At 46.5% G+C, this 22,916-nt stretch overlaps 1 protein-coding gene across 21 annotated transcripts in view; it reads left to right on the forward strand.

Annotated features, from left to right (window-relative positions):
- Positions 1 to 22,916, forward strand: part of LOC116951355 (myelin transcription factor 1-like) — a 291,238-nt gene that overhangs the window by 116,354 nt on the left and 151,968 nt on the right. The window lies entirely within an intron of this gene.

Consider the following 22,916-nt stretch of genomic DNA (forward strand, 5'->3'; position numbering starts at 1 on the left):
GGAGAACGCGAGACGGACACCAACGACGGGGATCAAAGGGGGTACGCTGCCGATGAGACGGCGGCAGCAGCGGCAGAGTACAAAAGAGGAGAAAGCAACAGGAACGAGAGCACAAAATTTGAAGCGGGGCACAAAGCAAGGTACTATAAAGAAGAAAAAAAGACGCAAAAGTTAAAAAAGAAAGGGGCACGCAGCGCACACGATAGAGATTAAACACGAGACAGATGAGGCGGCGTGAAAGGGAAAACGGCGCAAGTGCAAAGCGTAAAAAAGGTCCGAAACAAGACAGAAAATACAGCGCAGATGACAAAAAATGTATGTCTGATTCAAGAATAGAATCTGTACCTCTAATCGGATACGATGCATCGAATTGCCAGCTGATGGAATCCTTCCTCATTTACGATTGATCCTTTGTGTCCTCCACCCGACACAACCAATTAATTAAATTTATCACGTGACGAACAAACATGCCGATGTTACTACTGCGTCAGCACACGACCGGCTTGTTGGAGAGGAATCTCGCGACATTTATCAATCGTGAGTCAATTATCGGTCGCGAAAGCTCACGTGTGGAATCGTTCCTTTTTTTCCCGGTGGATAATATCAATTTAGAACCCAAATTCCATCTCACTCGCGAACTCCTGCAAGTAAGATGATATAGGTGGGTGTTTGTTAGGTCCCCTGTGTGTCCACAGCATCTCATCTCTGGGGACTGTTGGCAGACCTCCGGCTTACGGAGAGGCCCTGTGGACATCAGGAAGAGTTAGGCATCGCCCGTGTCTCTCGTCTCTCTCTTATCTGCAAAATTTCAGATAATCTAAAGGCCCTAACCCGTGGGTCATAGACATTGCAGACAAAAAGGGCCACGGGTAAACGGAGTTGCACAGTAATGTACGCGAGTTTCGGTTGATGACATTTTAGATGCCACGAAGGGCAATTGTTGAACTAAACCTGGTGAATATGGATCTTAAAACAATTGTGCCGCTTATTTTGTGAGACGAGGGCATGCTTCACTTCCGACATTGTTGTTCGACAAATGAACCTTATGGCGGGACCTCGGGGTCCCGAATAAACGGAAGTAAAAAAAAAATCGTCATTTATTTATTCTCGGCGACTCCGTCGCACCGCGCAAATAAACGCCGCGACCCACCTGGCGCGGATCGTTCTGTTGTCGTGCCGCCCAAGCGCAGCAGCAGCAGCGAGGACGAATGCGCAGAAGAGCTGAACAAGCGAATGCACTCCATGCTCGGGTATGGGCAGGATCGTAACAAGTCTCATCCAAAGCTGCTCAAACTGCCTACACGACTGAAGTCCTTTATTTTGTTATAACGGTATGCATAATACAGTGAAACTGCTCTCTTATCTTCATTATTATTTGTGACCTCCCAATGTCTGCAGCCAGGATCAATCGATGACAATCTTATTACCTGCAGATATTTAACAGATGAGATGCGTTGCACCGTGAATTCCTCCTGTTTGATAATACTTCTCTTGTCCGCATGCATCTGTGCAGATAGGTTTTTTTGTGGTTAAGCCATAGTCCCCACATACCGCTCGTGTCAATGCGGATAAGAGGAGCGGCGACCCACTACTCTGTAGAGTAACATTGGTATAAACGCTTGTTACAATATGAACAGCGCATTGAAAACGCGTACTATTTTACGTACTGTTTACAAGGCGTGTTTACAAATCCCAAATGAGAAACACGATGATTGACAGAAGGGTGTAAATTATTTTCTCTAGTGTATTTAAATAGAGGTACTGCAGGTAAATCGTTTTCAGCTTTAAAGGCATTGCTTAACAAGACAACACTTAAATTTTGATTGAAAGCTTTCGTGACTGCAGGGATCATATTCTTGGTTCTTTCGGTAAAGTCACGTAGAAGGGAAACAATAAAATAATAAAAATATAAAACAATAAAATTATCACGACGTTTCGACTGCAACACAATCAATAATCATCAGGTGTGAAAACCACAGCAAGAAAATTTGAGAAAAGTGGCGGGTTTTTTTCACGTTAGCACCACGGAGAGCGATTTTGGCAGTTATTCAGATGGACGAGTCCATCTATGTTCGGAAAAGAGGAGGGGGGAGACGAAAAATAATGGATGCGGTCTGAAAGCCACCGTAAGCGTGAACAATCAATTAAGACCCGAAATGGTTTATCAAATCCTTCCAATGATTGCTAAGCCAGAATCCATCTTCTCGGTTGAAATTGTCTCTGTGTTTGTATAAAACACATTGGTGAAAAAGAGCAATGTTTTTGATTGCATTATACCTATCACCCAGGAATGTCCTTAGCGCTAGTGACGTCACTCCACGTCGACCAGCCCCCCTCATTAATATTCATGAGCAGGTGACGTCCTCCAAATGGACACCCCCCCCATTATTATTACCTACCATAATGAGCCAAGAATGTCTGTGTGCAACGCACGTGACGTCAATCCACAACGACCAGCCCCCCTCATTAATAATCATGAACAGATTTTGATTTAAAGCTTTCGTGACTGCAGTAATTCATATTCTTAGTTTTTTCGGTAAAGTCACGTTGACTTTACCGAAAAAACTAAGAATAATCATGAACAGGTTACGTCTTCCACATGGGCCCCCCCCTCATTAATAATCATGAGGAGGTGACGTAACTCCACATCGAACAGCCCCCCTCATTAATAATCATGAGCAGGTAACATCACTCCACATAGAGCAACCTCCCCCCTCATTAATAATCATGAGTTGACGTCCTCCCAATGGACACCCTCCCCCCCCCCAATATTTAGCGGGTGACGTCACTCCACATGGGGGGGGGGCGAGGCGCCTCCTCCCCCCTCCTCGGCGTCAACTGACAACCCTCACTACAAAGGCAGAACCCTCACGGCATCACGTGATCTCCGTAACGCTGTTGAGACATCAAAGTAAAAAAGACGTCATGATGAACAAGGGATTATAACCTTTAAATGAAATAGGTCTGTAACCGCGGCCTTACAAATTGCACACGAATTGATGCAATTAATATATCACTTCGCCGGCTGAGTTTTGCTTGCAAGTTTCAGATTTACTGTAATACACCCGTCCTTGGACGGGCAAAAGGCTAGTAATATAATATTTATGCGAGAGCCGGGGGCTTATGGGACCCCGGGGTCCCGCCATAAGGTTCAAATGTTGAACGAGTGAAGGATTTCGTTTGAGAATACTCAGAACATCAGCAGACGGATACTGGTACATACTCATGGCTATATTTATATCAGTCTGAAATTGATGCGCGACAGCTAAGTATGTTTGAAGTGATCGCATAATTTGAAACACGACTGGCGTGCATCAATTCTTCTCGTAATAGTTGTTTTTTTATCAATGGAAAAAATACTGAGGGGGTTCCTTTATTTTAATCAAAATGATGAGCGGTTGGGGGGGGGGTCTTAGGAGAAAACCTCTACACAACGTGTCGTGTTGCAGCGTATTGTTAGGGTCATTCATGACTCGAGACATTCTTGTCAACATTTCCCTGATAGGTGAGATCATTGGTGAGCTAATCGTGGCGAGTGAGACGAGCGGTGAATGCGTTCTTAGCTTCGTCGGTGACTTGTGGCCAACGCTTCTGTCCGACTCCAGCAAATGTAATGCAGATCACGTGACACATTCTGCGGTGGAGGCTGCATCCAGTGTAGATTTAACCCCTGCATCATATTACATCGGGTATATGTGTCTGTAATGTATTGTTTTATATATATATTTTGGGGGATGGGTGGGATAGAATTGAATGAGTACATTTTTTTTTCTGTTTTATATCTGTACTTTATTTAACGCAATTTGTGTCACTAATATTTGTTTATGACTTTTGTTGCGGTAACGTTTTGGCCAAACCGCTCCAAAACTCAAACTGAACAGAAGCTTTGAAAATATAACGTCAATACGTACAGTAAGGATGTGAATCGTTCTTCTGAAATATAATACGCAGTCGGTATTTACACGCGCACCTTGTTCCATCTCAAAGTGGGTAAACATTTTACTCTCTATCAAAAAGCGTCCCACGAACGTTGCCTCGGTGTGCGGTAGTGGTGGGGCAGTGTTCATCTCCGTCGGCAGTTGTGAGCCACTGGGGGACAGCTCTCACGTTCCTGTGGTGGGCAGCAGTCTCCCCACATCGTGGTACTATGCTGGCTTTATCGACCCCAAAGTGATGATGAGTCAGGTTTGGCGGTTTTAATGGTTGGGTTGAATGCATCATCGTGATCAAAGCTGCAGTAAGTGCAACAGCTGTTTATACTGTAAACATATGCAATGAACAAAACGTGAAGAGGGAAAATAGCCAATTTCAACGTATTCAACTTTCGACTATGATTCTACTACTCGCAATACATGCGGTGAATTGTGCTCACATTAATCGATTCAGTATGCTTATCTTACGCAACTATTTAAGTGTAATGGAGTGAACAAAACTGCACGAATGAGACAAAACGGAAGCAAAATTAGTAATAAGACAATGACATTGTTTTATGTACACATACGAGGAATCGATCTCAATATTCTCCCTGTTAGCCAACAGTCTTTGTCGGCATCACCGGAGTTACAATTTCCCTGACGCTGGGCCAGTGTTCTCTTCATTACAAGGCCCCGCGGGGGCCAGTGGCGGCCCCCCAACAATACACAAATCGTGTAAACACCCCCCATCATTTTTTTTAGATGGACTCGTCCGTCTGAACAACCTCTAGTCGCTGCCCGTGGTGCTAACGTTAAGAAAAAAACCCGCCACTTTTTTCAAAAAATGTCTTGCTGTGGTTTTCACACCTGATGATGATTGCTTGTGTTGCAATCGAAACGTTGTTAGAATTTTATTGTATTATTTTATTATTTCCCTTCTACGTGACTTTACCGAAAGAACCAAGAATATAACCCCCCCCCATTCATGATCGTCATCAACGTGCTGCTGTCAAACCCGACAATAGTTTCAAATGTTTGGGGGGCCCTTCTCACACTGATGATGTCTTATTGGCCAAAGTGCCCCCCCCTCTCTCTCTCTGATAAATGAGTGAAGAACACTGGGCGTTGGCAGGGGTTCATGAGCACAGCTAACTAAAACAGCCAACAGATTCGTCAATAACACTGCCTTAAACATAAAAATGTGTATTATAATAGGTGACGTTTTAAGCAATGGCTCTCATGCACAGCCAATCGCGCCCTTCTCTCACTCTCTGTGCTGTGAAGAAGGACCAATGCCAAATCATCACCTATTATATACCTTTTAAGGCAGTATTATTGACGAATGTGTTGAAATTCCCATACAACTCTGTCACAGCAGTGCCTTTTCCCGTCCCAGCAGTGCCTTTTCCCGTCCCGTATATTTTATATATATTGCATAAGCTGCAATCGGTATCATAACTCATAACCAAATCCATAAAATAATGGAAAAAATAGTAAAACAATGAGGTTATAATCTGTATATCCTGAAGAGATTACCGTTGTCATTAATTATATTGATCCAGTTATCCACAATTTCCCACAAGTAAGTCGTAGGCTACCTGTGTTCAGCTGGGCCTACTTGGAGAGTAAGAATCGCTCGTGGACGAACGTGAGTTGTAAACTCACGCCCAGCCTCGTCGTGGATTAGACGATGTTAAGCAACAGGGATAGAGCAGCTATCGCTTCCTGTTATGTATGCCTCGTTTGCAGATAAGCACTTCCATGCCATGTATTGTGCGAAGACTTGGATAACAGGAGTTGAGATTAGGACTATGGAGAGTTATTTTTCTATGAAAACCAATTCTCAAGGTTGTTTTCAGGCCATAAGCAATATGCTCGATGCACTGCTGGTCACGGGCGAATTTTTTTGTCAACTTGGTTATTTTAATATTTGGTGATGAATTAGGGACTGGTTTAGCGTTGTTATTAGGATCCTGGCATGCTAAATGCCATTTTTGTTGTTGTTGCTGTGAGGATGTATGCATACAGTAAGCATTTTTGTGACATTTCGAGTAGTATGTGTGTCGCAGCCGACTGTTGGTATGATATAAATTGTGACCAAACGGGCCAGGCATGTATTCAAGTGTGGTGTGTGACCAGTTAACGAGATAATAAAAATGCTGTTACATTTAGCGACCGGTGTAGTGGCCACCACCACCCTACTCTGAACAGCCTCGGGAGGGATGAGGAAGGAAGGGAATTGTGGGAGATGGGGTAGACATGGTCGAGGGAAGGTGGGAAGCCGGGATGATGATGATGGTGGCGGGGGGGGGGATGTAGGGGGAGGGTGTAGCAAGCACTGCGTGCACATGGGAATGAGTTTGACAGACATGCGGAAATACATGCGCGTGTGTGCATTGGTTCGTACACGTGAGGTGTGTATTGCAGCCTTGTGTGTGTGCGTGTACCGTGTTAACACGTGCATGTTGAGCATGTAAACGGCACTGCCGTACCGGTCTTCATGAGTGCCAACAGCACTTGTACCAACAGCACGTTCAGGCTATATGGGGGATCGTTGTAATTTTGTCTTTGTTATGCATTATATGTACGTGTATGAAAGTAAATATTTGTGTTACAGAATATATGTCATATGTGTGATATTGTATATGTTAGAAAATAACATTGTATTAAACAGCACAGTACTACTCTATATTGTAAATTAGGTGTATGGGAATGCTGTACATATGTCCGTATTATATGTACCAAATTATCTATATTGTATTTTTACCTGTTTTATAAGAGCAGTGTGTATATACAGTATGTGTATATATGGACCACAAGTATATAAATATTATATTTTAATTGAACTGTATTGTATTTACTCCTTTAAAAAAATGTGAGATCCTAAATTTTGTATTTGTTCTTTTTTTAAAAATCAATGAGTAGCGTGCGTGTTGATAAAATATAAATACACGATACATAATGCATACCCTTGAAAACTAAAATAACTGAGTACTACATTTAAACTGACATTTGTTCATCTTAAGAGGGCGTATTAATACGAATGTGTTCTTGCACCAGTAATATCAAAATGATTACATCAATGCACTTGTGTGCTGTATGCTTAGCGAATATGCAAAGGCAATGAATCAGGGGGTGGTGGTTGTGGTTCGAGTTCAAATCATGAGCAGGAGGTCACACCAGCCCCATTTTCTCCGGGGTTGATAGAACCATGCGAGCGACATTGGATGTCCCATGGGAAGACCGGCACCCGTGTAAGAATGTGGAGTTTCCAGTTTTGGCTCAGGCCAAACCAATGGAGGCGGCCACTTCTCAGTGCTCCCGTCAGCACGGGGGACACGTGAAATGTTCCTGAAGCTTTAGTCAATGGAATTCTGAGATATTTTGTGGTTCTGAGAAAATTATTCCAGGCGACATGTAAGAGAGAAAGGTGCAGGGTGCTAATGAATCCTGCTTTAACGACTGAATGCATAGATAAATAATGTGGGTACATCTTCTCGTGTCCTACAACCGCAGTCATATGTGAATGCAGTGTCGGGCACGTGATGATATGGACAGCAGTGGATAGACCTTGGCTTACGGTCTATCCACTGGCCAGGTCCTAGACGTTACACAGCTCTGCCCCCTCCAGGATCCGAGGGGGAGAGAGAGAGAGCGATGGATGTTTCACGGTCTGCGTCTCACCGCAGCCACGTGTGTCAGTGACAGCGAGGACTCGAGGTGATTGATGTTCCCTTTCTCAGAAGGACCTTCTCTTCCACGCGAGCCACTCATTTTCAGCGATTTCAAATTAATACTCACAAGTTATTTATTATTAAGACCACTACTACAGTACTCCGATAGCAGTCCAGTTTAAAAAACACCTGCAAAAAATGGTCACGTATGAATTATATCGCCCATTTTAAAATATATATTTTAACTTAACAATACGGTACAATAACAATCAATCAACGACTCGCATATAATGTAGCCTGATATTAAAAAAACCTAATTAACAATACCTATACTGTACTGTGTGTACTGTGTGTCTGTAACAGCAGCCGACCTTAGGTCGAGAGATAACGAGATAATGTAAAGCGAGAGGAGACGGTGACGTGGGATACATATTATATTATAAGCGAAAGAAGCCGCGACGGAGATGCTGTGGGTAGGCGCACAATGTGGACGCGCGCCATGCTTACAACAGCAGCCGACTTCAGGTCGAGAGATAATGTAAAGCAGGAGGCGACGTGGAATATTATCTGTATTATAAGCTCATGCAGAGGCGAGGAATGTAGACGAACGCCGGCTGCTGCTGCTGCTGCTACTGCTGCAGCAGCAGCAGCGATCGATAACCCCCGGGTCAGACAGAGAGACAGAGAGAGAGAGAGTTGTGTGAATTGGTTTGGGGAGCAGAAATCAATAGCATCTCCTCACCGTCGGGCATGCGAAATGTTCTTCTCTGGCGGCGGGAAGGGGACTGCTTTGATTGCGAGGATGTATGGACAAAACATTATATACAATGCACGGTTTTTACTGCCTTTTAGCCCAGCCTCAGCCGGCTATCAAAATCGCTCAGATACAAATGTGGCGTCGTCATAATTTGGACGGGCTACGGTGTTCCATAATGAGGCTTTGCTCTCTTTTTTTACTTACTTGCTTGTCAGTGCTCTGAAAGCTCATATGCATTTGAAGCTTAATTTTGTCTAATTTAATTGTATATGGGCTTCACAAGTATTAAAAAAGCGCTATAATTGCATAACCACCCTAAATGCTCTGCACAGTCATAATTGCCAAAGTGATGTCCAACTTTAAAAGCGCGGTGAGCCTCGACTTCCTCGCTATATTTCAACGTGGTAAATACAATCCGTCCTAAAATCATAAAAAAAACGTGTTTCAGTGTCACATGTATTAAAGACGATTTGTTGTTGTTGTACGTAGAAGTCACGTTTACATTCCGAAGCGGTGTAATGAGCCCGCGCGGCCTTTCGAGGGGATCTCGTGCTCGTGAGAGTGGCGTCTTATCTGCATCTTAATGTTGGCTTTCTGGCCCAAATCATAAGTCGTTTTTTTGTCTATTGTTGTTGTCCGTGTGTCACGGCTGTTTTCACCTAATGCGCTTTGTGTGGGATGGATGGGACGCGTCCACAAGTGCACGATGTTATGCTGCTGTTGCGCACCCAACAACAACGCCACAAAATCTGCACAACCAATTAATTACACCCACGCACGCGCACGCACGGGAGGATATTATGAAGCGTGAAAGCCCTTCCCTGCTAACAAGGCCCTTGCACCCCCCCCCCCCCTCGATTAGACACCAACAAGGACCGCAAGATAGACTCTCCTCCTCCCCCAGACGAGCCCCACGTGTTACAGCTACACGCACTGCATGGCAATGGCTCGCTTGAGTGGAGAAAGCGATAGCCTACCGATGGAGTACGGGCGAGGGAAACCTTGAGAGGCGCCTGTTTGCTATTTGGAAGGTGCCTTTGGTCACCGTAATGATCCTGCGTTCGAACGTCTTGGCGGCACACTGATGGTGCACGGTATAAATTAAAGCAAACATTCGCTCGAGAATTATTTACTTCGCCGCGATTCGCAAACCCCCAGTCAGAATATCTTGCGAGGTGGTGGCGTTGCGTCAACATCAGTTCTCGTGATGTCGAAGCAGTCGGAAGATGAATAGTGAGTTAAAATTTTGATTTTAGACTGTGTTATGGTGCACCGGCGCACTGCCAATACCTCGATTTCCAGCTCATCCAGATTCACAAATACTGGCGGCTACCTCGACCGGTTTGCCGCGATGAGGATAACCTCGACCCTGTTATCTCAGAGTCCTCTCAGACTTGTCAGCGGGTGTTCAGTGCCCCCGGAAATCTTTCTTGCTTAGTTCCCCGGTCTCTGGTAGCTCATTTAATGGGTGGTGCGCTCTCCAGGTACCTGGAGGCTACGGCCCCATGCTCGGTCTGGTGTGACACTGGGGCAATCAGGGGTAGTGTTCTGGAGAGGGGGCTGCCCTCTGCTGCCACGACGCTAGACTCCCCTCGGTCTGCTTGGTTCGTGGCTGTCTGGCTGAACACAGGATATTTTGAAGCCTGATCAGGCATCACGACGTTTGTCATATGCACAAAACCTTGGAAATACCAGCATCCATCCAGGTAAAGCATGGAATCTTCCTCATTTGCACAATTAAATGTCGTATTTGTCAGCCCTCCACCTTTAAGATTGGTCTTCGTATCCAACATACTTTCGGGTTTCTAGCCTATGAAATGCTTCGGATTTTGACTAACTACTCGCAGTAACTTGTCTTTTATGTCAACAAATACGAACCAATCTCCTGGATGAATTACCCAACAGAGTACAACACCCTGCATACTGCTCACATACTATATATCATGGCCTTCCGCTTCATTCTACTCTGGAGATTTCAGAATGTGTGCCTATAGTCATCTAAGAAGGTTGGAAAGTAACTCCACGGCAATCCACGTACAAATCCACATACAAAGCATTTGTTTTTACACGTGCAGTTTTGGGTCAACTCAGCCAAAAATGAATGACAGCCTGAGTCATGAGAGATATCAGAGCGCTGAGCTGGCACCGCCGAGATCCTGAATTCGTACCAAGGTGGCCACCCGTGATTTAAACTGGGGTCCTAAGGGCAGTGAGTTGATAGTGTCAGGCTGGTCATCAATGACTGCACAACACAATCATCAATTTATATTAGTTTTTTCCCACTTGATTAAACTAAATTCAATTTCTGGTAATAACAAGTATTTATAATATTAAATTTGCCCGCCACTGCGTGAAAGGTAAAATAAAATTAAAATGCCACTTCAAAGAAGTACCAGTAAAGACCGGCTTCTACGGGTGATTCTGGACACCCTTGCAAACGACCCGTTTAATCTCGAGGGAAATATTTTGATATATATTTTTAAAAATCCTCTGACACAGAGGGTGCGCTGCTCTGCGAGATTTCCAAAAAGGATTATTAATTTCTTGACGTGACGCCAATAACAGAAATGGAATAAATTGTGAGAGAAAAAAACATATAGGCGTGAGAAGGCGTGGATAGAAGAGACCAACGTGTATTCTCAACACGCGTTCCTCTTGATTCAATACATACATACAATACGTACAAATGCTGCTCACACCACCCATAATTCGCCCATTGTAGCCACACCTTACCTGATTTGGCCGCCGATGCTTCGACACAACTTATTTTCAAACCGTCACCGAACTGAAGTCCTGACCGTTCTTTTCATCGAGGCATCTTGGTCCTGGCACACATCATCTCATTGTTGGATGGATCCCATGGGATCGGCGCTGAACCGCTGAATCCTGGCCAAGGAGCTAACTCTTGTGGCGATCAATGCAAGGGCCACCAAACTTGGAGCAGCACGGCCCATAAGCCATTTCGTACCAGAATCACAATTGCTTGCCCTTTGCTGCCATTATCTGATCAAGACTCACATCTTGACGTAACCCAGGTCGCCTTTGCAAAAGAGGCAATTTTTCATCCGTCTCAATGGATTTATTTCAACTCCTGGTTAAATAAATACAGGATACAGCATCGTCTGTAATGAATCTGGCTTCGTATAACGCATGTGAAAAGGTAAACATCGCCGTTACAATGTGCATCTATAGGTCTTGGAGGTTCCAACGTCTCTTGCAAGTGCTCACCCACAGAAAACAGATGGTGGGATGCTGTGAATCTGCTCAAAAAAACAAATTCAAACGATACGTTGAGTGCCAACTATGCTATGAAGTGGAGCAACTGATATGTATGTTGAACTTCTTTCGCACCGTACGTTGCCACCCGTCTAATAGGAGGTACGGGTATGAGCCCAAATAGCGCAGAAGGCGAACAATTAAAACGTGTTGCTTTATAAACTACACACGCGCGCACACACAACAGAGCATGTCCAAACTATCCCAGTGAGCCAGACACTGCAGTCCGTGTATGCAGTGGGCACGCTTTGCTTCAAACCCCTGTCTCACAATCTCGCGTCGACCACTGTGGACATGACAGCCGCGATGTGCCCCTCTGCAAAGAAGAGGTGGCAGCTGGTAGCTGGGGATCCCTCCCGGGGAGGGTCGCTCTATCCTCCACGCGTGACTGCGTGGCCCACTCTCTACTCGCTCTGTCCTTCACACGTGACTGTGTGTCCCACTCTCTGCTCGCTCTGTCCTCCACGTGTGACTGCGTGGCCCACTCTCTACTCGCTCTGTCCTCCACGCGTGACTGCGTGGCCCACTCTCTACTCGCTCTGTCCTCCACACGTGACTGCGTGGCCCACTCTCTGCTCGCTCTGTCCTCCACACGTGACTGCGTGGCCCACTCTCTACTCGCTCTGTCCTCCACACGTGACTGTGTGTCCCACTCTCTACTCGCTCTGTCCTCCACACGTGACTGCGTGGCCCACTCTCTACTCGCTGTCCTTCACACGTGACTGCGTGGCCCACTCTCTACTCGCTCTGTCCTCCACACGTGACTGTGTGGCCCACTCTCTACTCGCTCTGTCCTCCACACGTGACTGTGTGGCCCACTCTCTACTCGCTCTGTCCTCCACACGTGACTGTGTGGCCCACTCTCTACTCGCTCTGTCCTCCGCACGTGACTGCGTGGCCCACTCTCCGGTCACTGCGGTCACTGCGGGCACTCCGGTCACTACTCGCTCACCGGCAGACAGTCACCTCCTCACCACTCGTATCTCGCTACTTCCACGATTGCTGTTCCCGTGGCAGCTCGAACCAATTTTTTTTTTAATACTAAACAATTGTTTTTATTTGACCAGGTAAGGCCCAGAAGCAACCTGGCCACAAATGATTGCTCAACGAAGTAGCTTATCATCATGTGGAAATTTATAGCAGCCAATACTCTAAACACATGTTTCTAAATATGAGAAAAAAAATATGGAGGACCCAGAGAAAAATCCACGCGACCACAGCGAGACCCACGACCTCCTGTATACCAGGCGAGGTAGTTAACATCTCCTAGCCACCGTGGCACCCCACCCCTTGATTCATCCTGCCATAACGAGGACTCGTTCTGCCACAGCGACTGTTTCGTCAACTTCCACACTGTGCTCATTGGTTTTTTCGGTAAAGTCACCGAAAAACCAATGAGTAAGTTATGCAGTCACGAAAGCTTTAATTCTTTATTTCCACACTGTACTCACACTGCGGGTCACAACACCTCTCTTGTTCGCTTCTTCCCTCTCACGCTGCTCCACATTGCGATTCTCTCGCCACACTCACCTTCCTCGACGAGCTCTTTGTGACCTTGCTCGATTCTGAAAACCTGCTAACTCGAACCGATCACAACTTTGTTCCTGCTGATCGTTTCCGCTTGACGTTACGGGCCTTTGGGCTTGTGCTCAATAACCGCGCTTAAATAATTATGAATAAACAAACGCTCTTCTTATCATCTGTCTTGCAATTGTTTGCCAAATGTGTTCCAAATACATAAAAAAACGCCAGAGTACTGAGCGTCAGACACACGCCAAACACGTGGAATTTCATTTCTCACGCAGGATTTGACTGCCGCGCGGCATCCCTACGAACTGGGCTCTCAGACTTTGTATCCCCCTCCTACCTTAACACGTCCGTAGTAGCAGTTTTTTTTCTCTTCCCTCGACCGGCGTTGCAACCAGACGGGGAATAGAGCCATCGGAATTACACATTGGCATGGACCCTGCTCCCCCGTGCAGTCCTGGAGTAATGTCCCTCGTAAAGGGCAGATGGGAAGGTTTGTAAATATGACCACTTTTTCTGGTGTTGCTCACAAGCTGATGTTCCTTCTCTCTGTTTGGTTGACAGCCACTTTATTCGAATGTGAGAATAGGGCCCAAGATCTGTGATTTGAAAGCATAAATATCACAGTTTTGAGATGCTTGTTATCACGTAACATTAGAAAGCTGTTCTATCGTAATGTTTTATTCAAAGTTTCACGTTGTTTAATGTTTCAAGTATGTGTATTATATTGTTTCATGTTTTAACGTGCATTTTTGTATACTGTTATTGTGTTCACAATTTGTTCAAAGGAGTATTTTAGCGTCCTCAAATTGCAATATAGGTTTGTCTTTAAGCAAAGTATTATTTGCTTTTAAAATTGTGCTTTTTTTTACTCAAGAAGGTCTGAGTCTCAAGACTTTTCAGACCATATTTCAATGTGTAATCCCAATTTTGTAATTTGCAGGACATTTTTCAGCATTGGGATGTTTAGCCAATGCCCACGACATTGTATATTATTGTTTTAGCTATGGGAAGAAACCAGGAGAACCTGGAGGAAACAGAAGGAGAGAACATACAAACTCCACGCAGATACGGGCCAGAGTCAGAGATCGAACCCAGGCCCTTCTTGCTCTGAGGCACAAGTGCTACCACTGCGCCACACTGAAACATATGAAAAGTTTTCGCGATTCATGAGAACGTGCTTTCAGCTTCAACTGGCTTTCCACGACAAAGAATGGCAGAGCTCGACAATGCCGAGCCAATAATCTGTGTCGCTCCTAGGCAGATACAGATATTTCTGTTAGACCAGCGGAGATGTTCCGACTAAGGGTAGATGTGGGGGGAAGACACGCTGAGCCTTCTCATGCTGTTGATACCGTCAAGGGAAATCCTTTTTTGTCGCTAAGTGGCAAACACTTTTTAAAGTTTCTCATGCACCTCAAAGTTGCATTACCAAGTAAAATAAAGAGCTGGTTTACACCAGGATAAACGAAACAGAAAAACATTCACGTGGAGCCGAATGTTTCCCACGAAGCGGAAACTAATTGAGCCTCTCAGAAGAAACACGTTCAGCTTTTTAGCACATGGCAATGTCCATCGTAAAACCCCAGAAGCTCTGCAGATCGTATCACTTCCCCACAGCCGGGAACGGGGGTTTACCCAGCCAGTAGCAGCGTCAATGTCGTAGCCTCTCGTGTGCCTTTGCCTCCGTCTTCAGTTTAGCAGTACTTGAGCAACAACAACAACCACCACTCACCACTAAGTGGCGGTGACGTCACCACGGCGCCTGTGCCAGGCTATGTGTACGTTGAGGCCATTTGAAGTGTGGAACGCCCGCTGGCAGGAGGTCACGGGGCAGACCCAGCAGGTGCCATGGGTCGACTGACTGAGATGACTGAGATGACTGGCTGATGCACCAGCTGTGCCCCCTACTGTGCCACCTTGCTGTGTTTTATCCGCCCGGCGTTCCGCTCGTTGTTGTGAGCGTTGCTCCTCTGCCCTCCAACTGCCCAGTAGCGTCCTTCATGAGCCTCCTCCACAGAGGCCGATCTTGACACTGCTGGTACCAGTCATCGGCAAGTCCACTCAGCTCCACATCCTCCTGTACCACATCACTCTATCTCTTCTCTAGCCTGTGCCACACCTATTTAGCCCCCTCTATCCGGCTGAACAAAAGCTGTTTAGCCATGTGGTGATTGGGCATGCAGGCTACATGACCCAGCCAACGCAGCCTTGCCTGCAGGAGGTGCTCACGGATGCGACTTTGTCCAGATCTTTCAAGGATTTGTGAGTTCCTCACACAATCCAGCCTGGTTAAACCCAGGATGGATCGTTGGCAGGCCAGCATAAATGTTTCTAACTGGCGAAGATGTTCCATTAGGGGGGTCCACGTTTCGCAAGCGTAGAGAAGGAAGGGAATGACTGTGGCCAAGAAGACCTGAAGCTTCGTGTGGAGCAACAGACCAGGTAGCTTCCACACAGCGTTACGCAACTGATGAAAAGATAATGCCTCTCGACTGATTCGGAGAGAGACCTCTGCTGTTAAACCGGAGCCGGTCATGAGCACACTGCCCAGGTATGGGAAACTCTCCACTCTCTCCACAACTGCCCTATTACCAATTGGGAGTTGTGTGGGTGGATTGACCGATGGTACAAAATACCCAGGCAGGTGCTTAGTTTTGGTGGGGTTGATGGTAAGGCCCCACCTCTAAGTGGCAAGCTCCAGGTTCAGCAGCAGCGCCTCCAACTCCTTTTCTGAGTGAGCAGCAATTACCAGATCATCGGCATACATAACATGGTTGAGCAATAGGGAGCCATCCCTTGACCGCACCCGGGCAGCCTCCCATTGTATCTGTACCAGATGGAAATTCCTCCAGTACAGCTATTGAAGGCCTCACAAATTATGTGGTCGAAATAGATGTTAAATAATGTGCGAGCCAGAGGGCATCCCAGTCGCACCCCAAGGTGTACAGGGAATGGCTCCGACTCCTGGCCACGTAGTTTTACCTGGGCCCGCTCACCATCATGAAGGTTCTTAATGATCGTAAGCAGAGTGTCAGGGACTCTGAAGCACAAAGAACGACCCAGAGCCCAGGCCTACTGATGGTATCATAGGCCTTGACGAGGTTAATAAAGCAGAGATGTAGGTCTTGTTGGAATTCCCTACACCTATGCTGTAGCAGACGGACAGAAAATATGGCATCTGTGTAGGACCGCCCTTTCCTGAAACCGCATTGGGGCTCTGCAAGCCTCTTCTCAGCGTGCCTAGCAAGGCGATGTTGAATAATCCTTGCCAGGTCCTTTCCCGGCACACTGAGAAGTGAGATGCCCCTATAGTTGTTACAGTCTGTGCGGTCCCCCTTCTTAAAGAGGGGGACCACCAGGGCATCCTTCCAATCCTGCACAACCTGTCCAGTGGTCCAGACTGTTGTTATGATGTCATGTAGGGCAGTCTGTGCACAAACGCCACCCTCCCTCAGCATTTCGCTTGGGAGATCATCTCTGCCCGGTGCCTTTCCTGGTCTCAGACTCCGGATTCCCTTCAGTACTTCCTCAACAGATGGCACCTCAGCCAGCCACTCACATGAGGGTCACTTCTTCTTCTTCCAATATTTGAGGCAACGCAGCCTCGGCAGGGTCACCCCCACTTTATGCCACGTTGTTTTCTAGGCTGAGGGATTTCCCTTCACCCAGGACCTCAGAAATGCTCAGCAAATCTGCGAACCTGTTCCTGGGGGTCAGAGATTGGATCACCATTCTTTCCTCTAATGATGGTAATAGGTGTGGCGCTGCAGGTTATTTTTTGGATGGAATTAAAGAGCGATTTGTGATCGCAGGCCATTGTGGCAGACTCCATCTCCTCAGCAACCCGCGAGCACCACCCATCTTTGCAGTGCCTCACGGCTCTCCGAATCTCCGAGCGAAGGCTGCGGTAAGCCTCTTCATTCTCCGACGTGGGATGCTGTAGCTGATGAGAGTGGGCCTGCCGCTTTTTCTCAGCTAGCCTGAACACCTCCTCTGTCAGCCAGGGTCTCTGGGGAGGTCTGGACCGTGTACCCTAAGCAGCCATTGCAGCTGCATGAGCCACAGTCCTAAACCTCGCCCATTTCCCCTCGACATCAGGAGGAGTCGGGGACGATACCAACCATAGCCGCAAGCGATGATGAAATTCTCGCTTGCAGCTAGCTGAAACCATGCCACTATGGGTTTGAATGGGGTCCTGGGTGTACACCCACCACCGGAGTGGAAGAATGGCAGGCTCATCTTACAGATGACAAGTCAATGGTCAGTGGGCAGATCAGCTCCACGGTAGGTCCTGGTGTCAAGGACATGGGCCCGCATCCGCTGTTCCGTCACTATGTAGTCCAGCAGATGTTCTTGCTTGGATCCGGCATGCATCCATAATGTTGTGTGAATGCGCCGATGCCGGAACAGCATGTTGGTAATTACAAGCCCATGGGCTGCACAAAAATCGAGCAGCCTCCTGCCATTGTTATTGAGCTGATCTGGCCCATGCCTTCCAATTACTCCAGACCAGGTGCCAGCATCATGACTAACTCGGGCATTGAAGTCACCCAACATGATGACTCTATCCCGAGGGGCCACTTTAGCCAGCACCTGCGACAGGAGGTCATAGGAGGCATCCGACTCTTCGGCCTTGCCTACATCCCTCCACGGATGTTCGTCTTTGGTGGGACCATAAGGAACCACGACCACCACTCCTCGCCTCTGGTTGATGGGAAGGCGAGCCCAAAGTAGCCTGGGGCTTACAGCTTCCCACAACTCACCACCACGCTCCCACGTCCCCTTAATTATTTTGTTCAGAAGAAGAGCCACTCCCTGTTGTTTGGCAGTCTCCTGCCCTGAGTAGAGGACTGTCCATCCGTCATGGTGGCAGGAGCCAGAGCCGATCCACCAGAACTCCTGAATACCACAGAGATCCAGGCGGTACTGGTCCAGCTCCCTACAGAGGAGTGGTAGCCTCTCCTCCGCAGTGAGTGTTCGAACATTCCACGCGGCCACACGTAGTGGTTTTTTGTTGTTTCTGGAGGAGCCCCGAGGGTAAGGATTCAGTCTCCTGGCTCCGCTAAATGGGGTTTGGCCAGGAGACGTCATAGACGCCTGTCCCCCCGGGGCCTCCAGAACAAGCTTAATACATTTTTAAACTCGTAGTTTAGTGGTAGTTAATTGAAGGTGGAGGGGTTACCAGCCGCTCGCACCCATCCAGAGCCCCCATTTGGCCGCTGTGGTGGACACAGACGCCATGAGGGGAATGGCCAATTTAAGTTGGCCCTCCTCCCACGGCACTGCCCACCACAGCGTTGCCCTCCGGCACCACGAGGAGGTAGGGGATTGTTTTTGCCGGACTTGAGCATGCAGGATGGTACATGCAAATTGCTGAATGAATCCAGTTGCATGTACTTTGTGTGCCGTTATTAGCGGACACTTTTGTCCGCCGTTTCTTTTTTGCATTATTTAGACCGACTATGCCACTGGGCTCGGAACAGCGGCGCAGTGGTTAGCCCGCTGCAACCCTGGTGTGATGAGTTAGATTCCCAGACACGGCTAACACCAGAGATGAATGATATCAGAATTCTCCTACTCTGCACCAATTGGTGCTGACCAGTGTGGTGAGGTATGGTCAAACCCCTCCCCCCACCCCCACATGACCAATGTGGCATGACAAAGTATTCATCCAGCAGTTGATGTGTATATACTCCTTTGGGATATACATGATTGTAATTATTGTCACAATGGGATCTGAAGTTATTTACTGAAGGGTATATTTATCTGACAGAGTACGTTTATCTTGTAAAAAGAGTGGGGGAAATATCTAAACGTGATGGGAGTTTGCCGTTGACTACATTTCTTTAATTTTCGGCGTAATACACACAATATATAAAACAGATTATTGAAAAGTAATGGATATTTCCTTTGCACAGCACCCATCACTATTTCTCACCAATGCTCCACATGAAAGCTCTTGTCATCTCATTGCTATATAATATTGCACCACAAGGTGATTAGTCCGGAATAAGATTATGTAGTGTTATTATTTTTTTTGCAAATAATTGTTTTCTTTTGTTTCTAAATGTCTGGGAAACGTGACTCTTGAGTTGAAATCTACTCTTCGGTTGGCCTTAGAATGCCGCTGCACGTTGAGAGTTTATTTAGTTCCACGGATGGTCCCGTGTAGCCAGTTACCTGGCCATTTTACACAGCAGATCCGTGGTGCTGCTTGGGCACAACAACAAAAATATCCATAAGTTACTGAACAGTAGTTGAGTTCTTGTTCCACTTTTGATAATTAGTCTTTCCTGACCAAAAAGGTATCATCCAATATTAAATAATTACAGCAGGAAGCTTACGATCCTGTGGACAGTCAACCCACACACGCATATCTCCCCCCCCCACGCCACCCCGCATCACCTCTCTCTCCCTCGTCACCCCCTTTCTCCCCGTCTCCGCCTTTCTCCCGTATCTCCCCCGTCTCTCTCTCCCGCGTCTCTCCCACCGGTGTCTCACTCTCTCCCCGTCTCCCCCTTTCTTCTATATCTCCCTCTCTCCCTCGTGTCTCCCTCTCTCCCCCGTCTCTCTTTTCTTTTTACGATCAGAGGAAACAAGAAGATGCTCGGTGTAGTCGGCACTTTGCTCTGTTCATCATTTCGGTTTTTTATGCTTTGCGTTATGTAACCCCCCCCCTTTTAAATGAAAGACACAACAACATATATTTTTCTTTTTTTTCTGCTCTCCTTACCCCTTTCCTCTCTCTCTACCCCCCTCTCTGCCTCTCCTCTCTCTCTCTACCCCCTCTCTCTACCCCCCCCCCCTCTCTCTCTACCCCCTCTCTCCCTACTCTATGTCTATGTTCCCCCTTTGTTCTCTTCCTCCCTCTCTCCCACTCTCCTCACTCTTCTCTCTCCTCCCTCTCACCCCCCTCTCTCCCACTCCTCACTCTCCTCTCTCCCACTCTCCCCACTCTCCTCTCTCCCACTCCTCACTCTCCTCTCTCCCATTCCTCACTCTCCTCTCTCCCCCACTCCTCACTCTCCTCTCTCCCACTCTCCCCACTCTCCTCTCTCTCCCACTCCTCACTCTCCTCTCTCCCACTCTCCTCTCTCTCCCACTCCTCACTCTCCTCTCTCCCTCTCTCCCCACTCTCCTCTCTCCCACTCCTCACTCTCCTCTCTCCCACTCTCCTCTCTCTCCCACTCCTCACTCTCCTCTCTCCCTCCCTCTCTCCCCGTTTTTTTCCCTCTCTCCCTCGTCTCTCTCCCGTCTCTCCCCCATGTCTCCCTTCGTCCCCCGTCTCCCCATCTCTCGCCCCCTCTCTCCTCCGCTCTACCCCTTTCACAGTTTAAACATTATATTTGATCAACAAGACGCATTCGGAAGGGCAGAGCTCTTCCCGAAGACTTATATAATGTGCTGCACTTATTACACACGTGTGACAAGCTTTTAAATAGACTCAGAATAAATACACTTTCATCGTGACTTCTGTTTCATGTAAATGGGATCCCTTCTATATGAATTAATGCTTATTGGCTGTTACAGATGATATTTTTTTTGCTTAAGTAGTTTACCTTTAGGGTTATCTTCCTTTTATCTGAGGCAATGAAATTGTCGAGAATGACTGAACTGCTCTCAGCAGTAAATACATTTGTATTCTTTGGGTCTGTCGGTAAAGTCACGTAGATAGGTTCAAAGAAAATAACACAAGCGATCGTCATCAGGAGGCAAAAGAGATGGGGAAAGCTGCTGAGGCAGACCGTTTAAAAGGTTTAAAATGGGTGTAGCCCAATGGTCGTAAACGAAGTGGGCGGGGTTAGTTATGTTAATGTGAGAGATTAGCATGTTAATGTGAGAGATTAGCATGTTAATGTGAGATATTAGCATGTTAATGTGAGATCGCAGAGCAGCAACATCGAGCTCGGAGAGCGAGGTGGCTGCGATAGTGTGGGAAATTTTACCTGTTAAAGTAAAATCAGAGAGCCCAAAATAACAACAAACATCGGAAGGTGGTAGGATGGGAACATCACAGTCAGTTATGACTTAAACTGGTTCATAAAATATTTCCAATGATTGCTCAGTTTGTACCCATCTTCTCTATTGAAGTTGTGTCTGTATATGTGGATGGCTTCATGAACAAATCTTTGTTGATAGCCAGTGGGCTTGCAAAGTACCTTCGTCTTTGAGAAATCAATTTCGTGTGAGCCCACCGCATTAAAACAATGATCAACCACGGCCGAGGTATTAGTCCTACCATGTTTCAGATCTGCCTTATGTTCACGAACACGGTCCGAGACATGTCGCTTAGTTTCCCCAATGTAACTACAGCCGCAGACACAGCTTAGTTTGTAGACAGCGGGGTATTGCATGTCAGAGATCACATCCTTCACAGATGGGATCAGATCACAAATTATATGTACTGTGTTAAATCGAACTTGGATCTTGTGTTTGCTCATGAATTTGGATATCTTTTTGGTGACCCCTGCTATGTATGGCAAGGTGATGGTATTGATTGGGTCCTCAGATGGTTCTTTCCCAATGGTTGGGGTGATAGCTTTACGGATTGTGTCGTCTGAATATCCATTCATCTTGACTTCAATGAGCGCAATGGTGTCAGGCACAGGAACTTTGGTAAACAAAGAGACTACATCGAAACTAACGAGCAAATCACCTGGAGATAGTGAGATGTCCTTAATGATACCAAGTGAGCTGAGTTAAGTACAGCTGAGGTGGTCTTACCAGTGAAAGATCTAATAGTCAAGATCTAATAGTCAACTATTAGATCTTTTAACCCGCTATATTTTTCACCTGATGACGATTGCTTGTGTTGCGATCGAAACGTCGTTATATTGTTATTATTTTATTATTTTTTATAATTTTTTCTATCTACATGGCTTTACCAAAAGACCCATAAAATATGAATTCTTGCAGTCACGAAAGCTTTAAGTCGGTGATTATATTGTTGGTTTTCCTAACGAGGCTGTTGGCGGGATCTCTTTTAATTTTTGTATAGTTACCATCATTAAGTAGGTCCTGAATTTTGTTATTGTATGTAGTTTTGTCCATGATGGCTGTGGCATTGCCCTTGTCGGCTGAGAGGATGACGATGTCATCTCTCTATTTTAATTGAGAAAGCTAAAAAAAGGAGAGATCACACCGTCGTCCTCTCAGCCTGGTATAAACTGAGCAATCATTGGAAGGACGTTATCAACCAGCTTAAGTCACAACTGGCTGTGATGTTCCCATCCTACCACCTTCCGATGTTTGTTGTTATTTTCGGCTCTCTGATGTTACATTAACGGGTTACATTTCCCGCACTAACGCAGCCACCTCGCTCGCCGCGCTAGACGTTGCTGCTCTGCGGTCCTCCATTAACATGCTAATCTCTCACATTAACATAGCCACCTCCGTGTGCTCGTCGTGGAGGGCGCCCTCTGATCTTATATTAACATGCTAATTTCTCACATTAACACTTCGTTTATGACCCTTGCCTCCTGATGACGAACGCTTGTGTTGTGATCGAAACGTCGTAGTTTTTTGTTGTTATTTTTTATTTATTTTCTTTGAACCTATCCACGTGACTTTACCGAAATAACCCAAAGAATATGAATCCCTGCAGTCACGAAAGCTTTAAGTCAGTAAATACATTTACAAACAACTCGGAATGAAAACAACAATACGAAATTAAAACCTTCCTGTTGTGTCCTCTGATGACCTCTAATGAGACCCAGCACTGTTAAAGTCTGACGTCACTGCGTGTGAAGCTGACTGGAACCACAG

This window comes from Petromyzon marinus, chromosome 3, assembly GCF_048934315.1.
Source record: "Petromyzon marinus isolate PM22_M1 ecotype Great Lakes invasive population chromosome 3, UKy_Petmar_22M1.pri1.0, whole genome shotgun sequence".
NCBI lineage: Eukaryota > Metazoa > Chordata > Hyperoartia > Petromyzontiformes > Petromyzontidae > Petromyzon > Petromyzon marinus.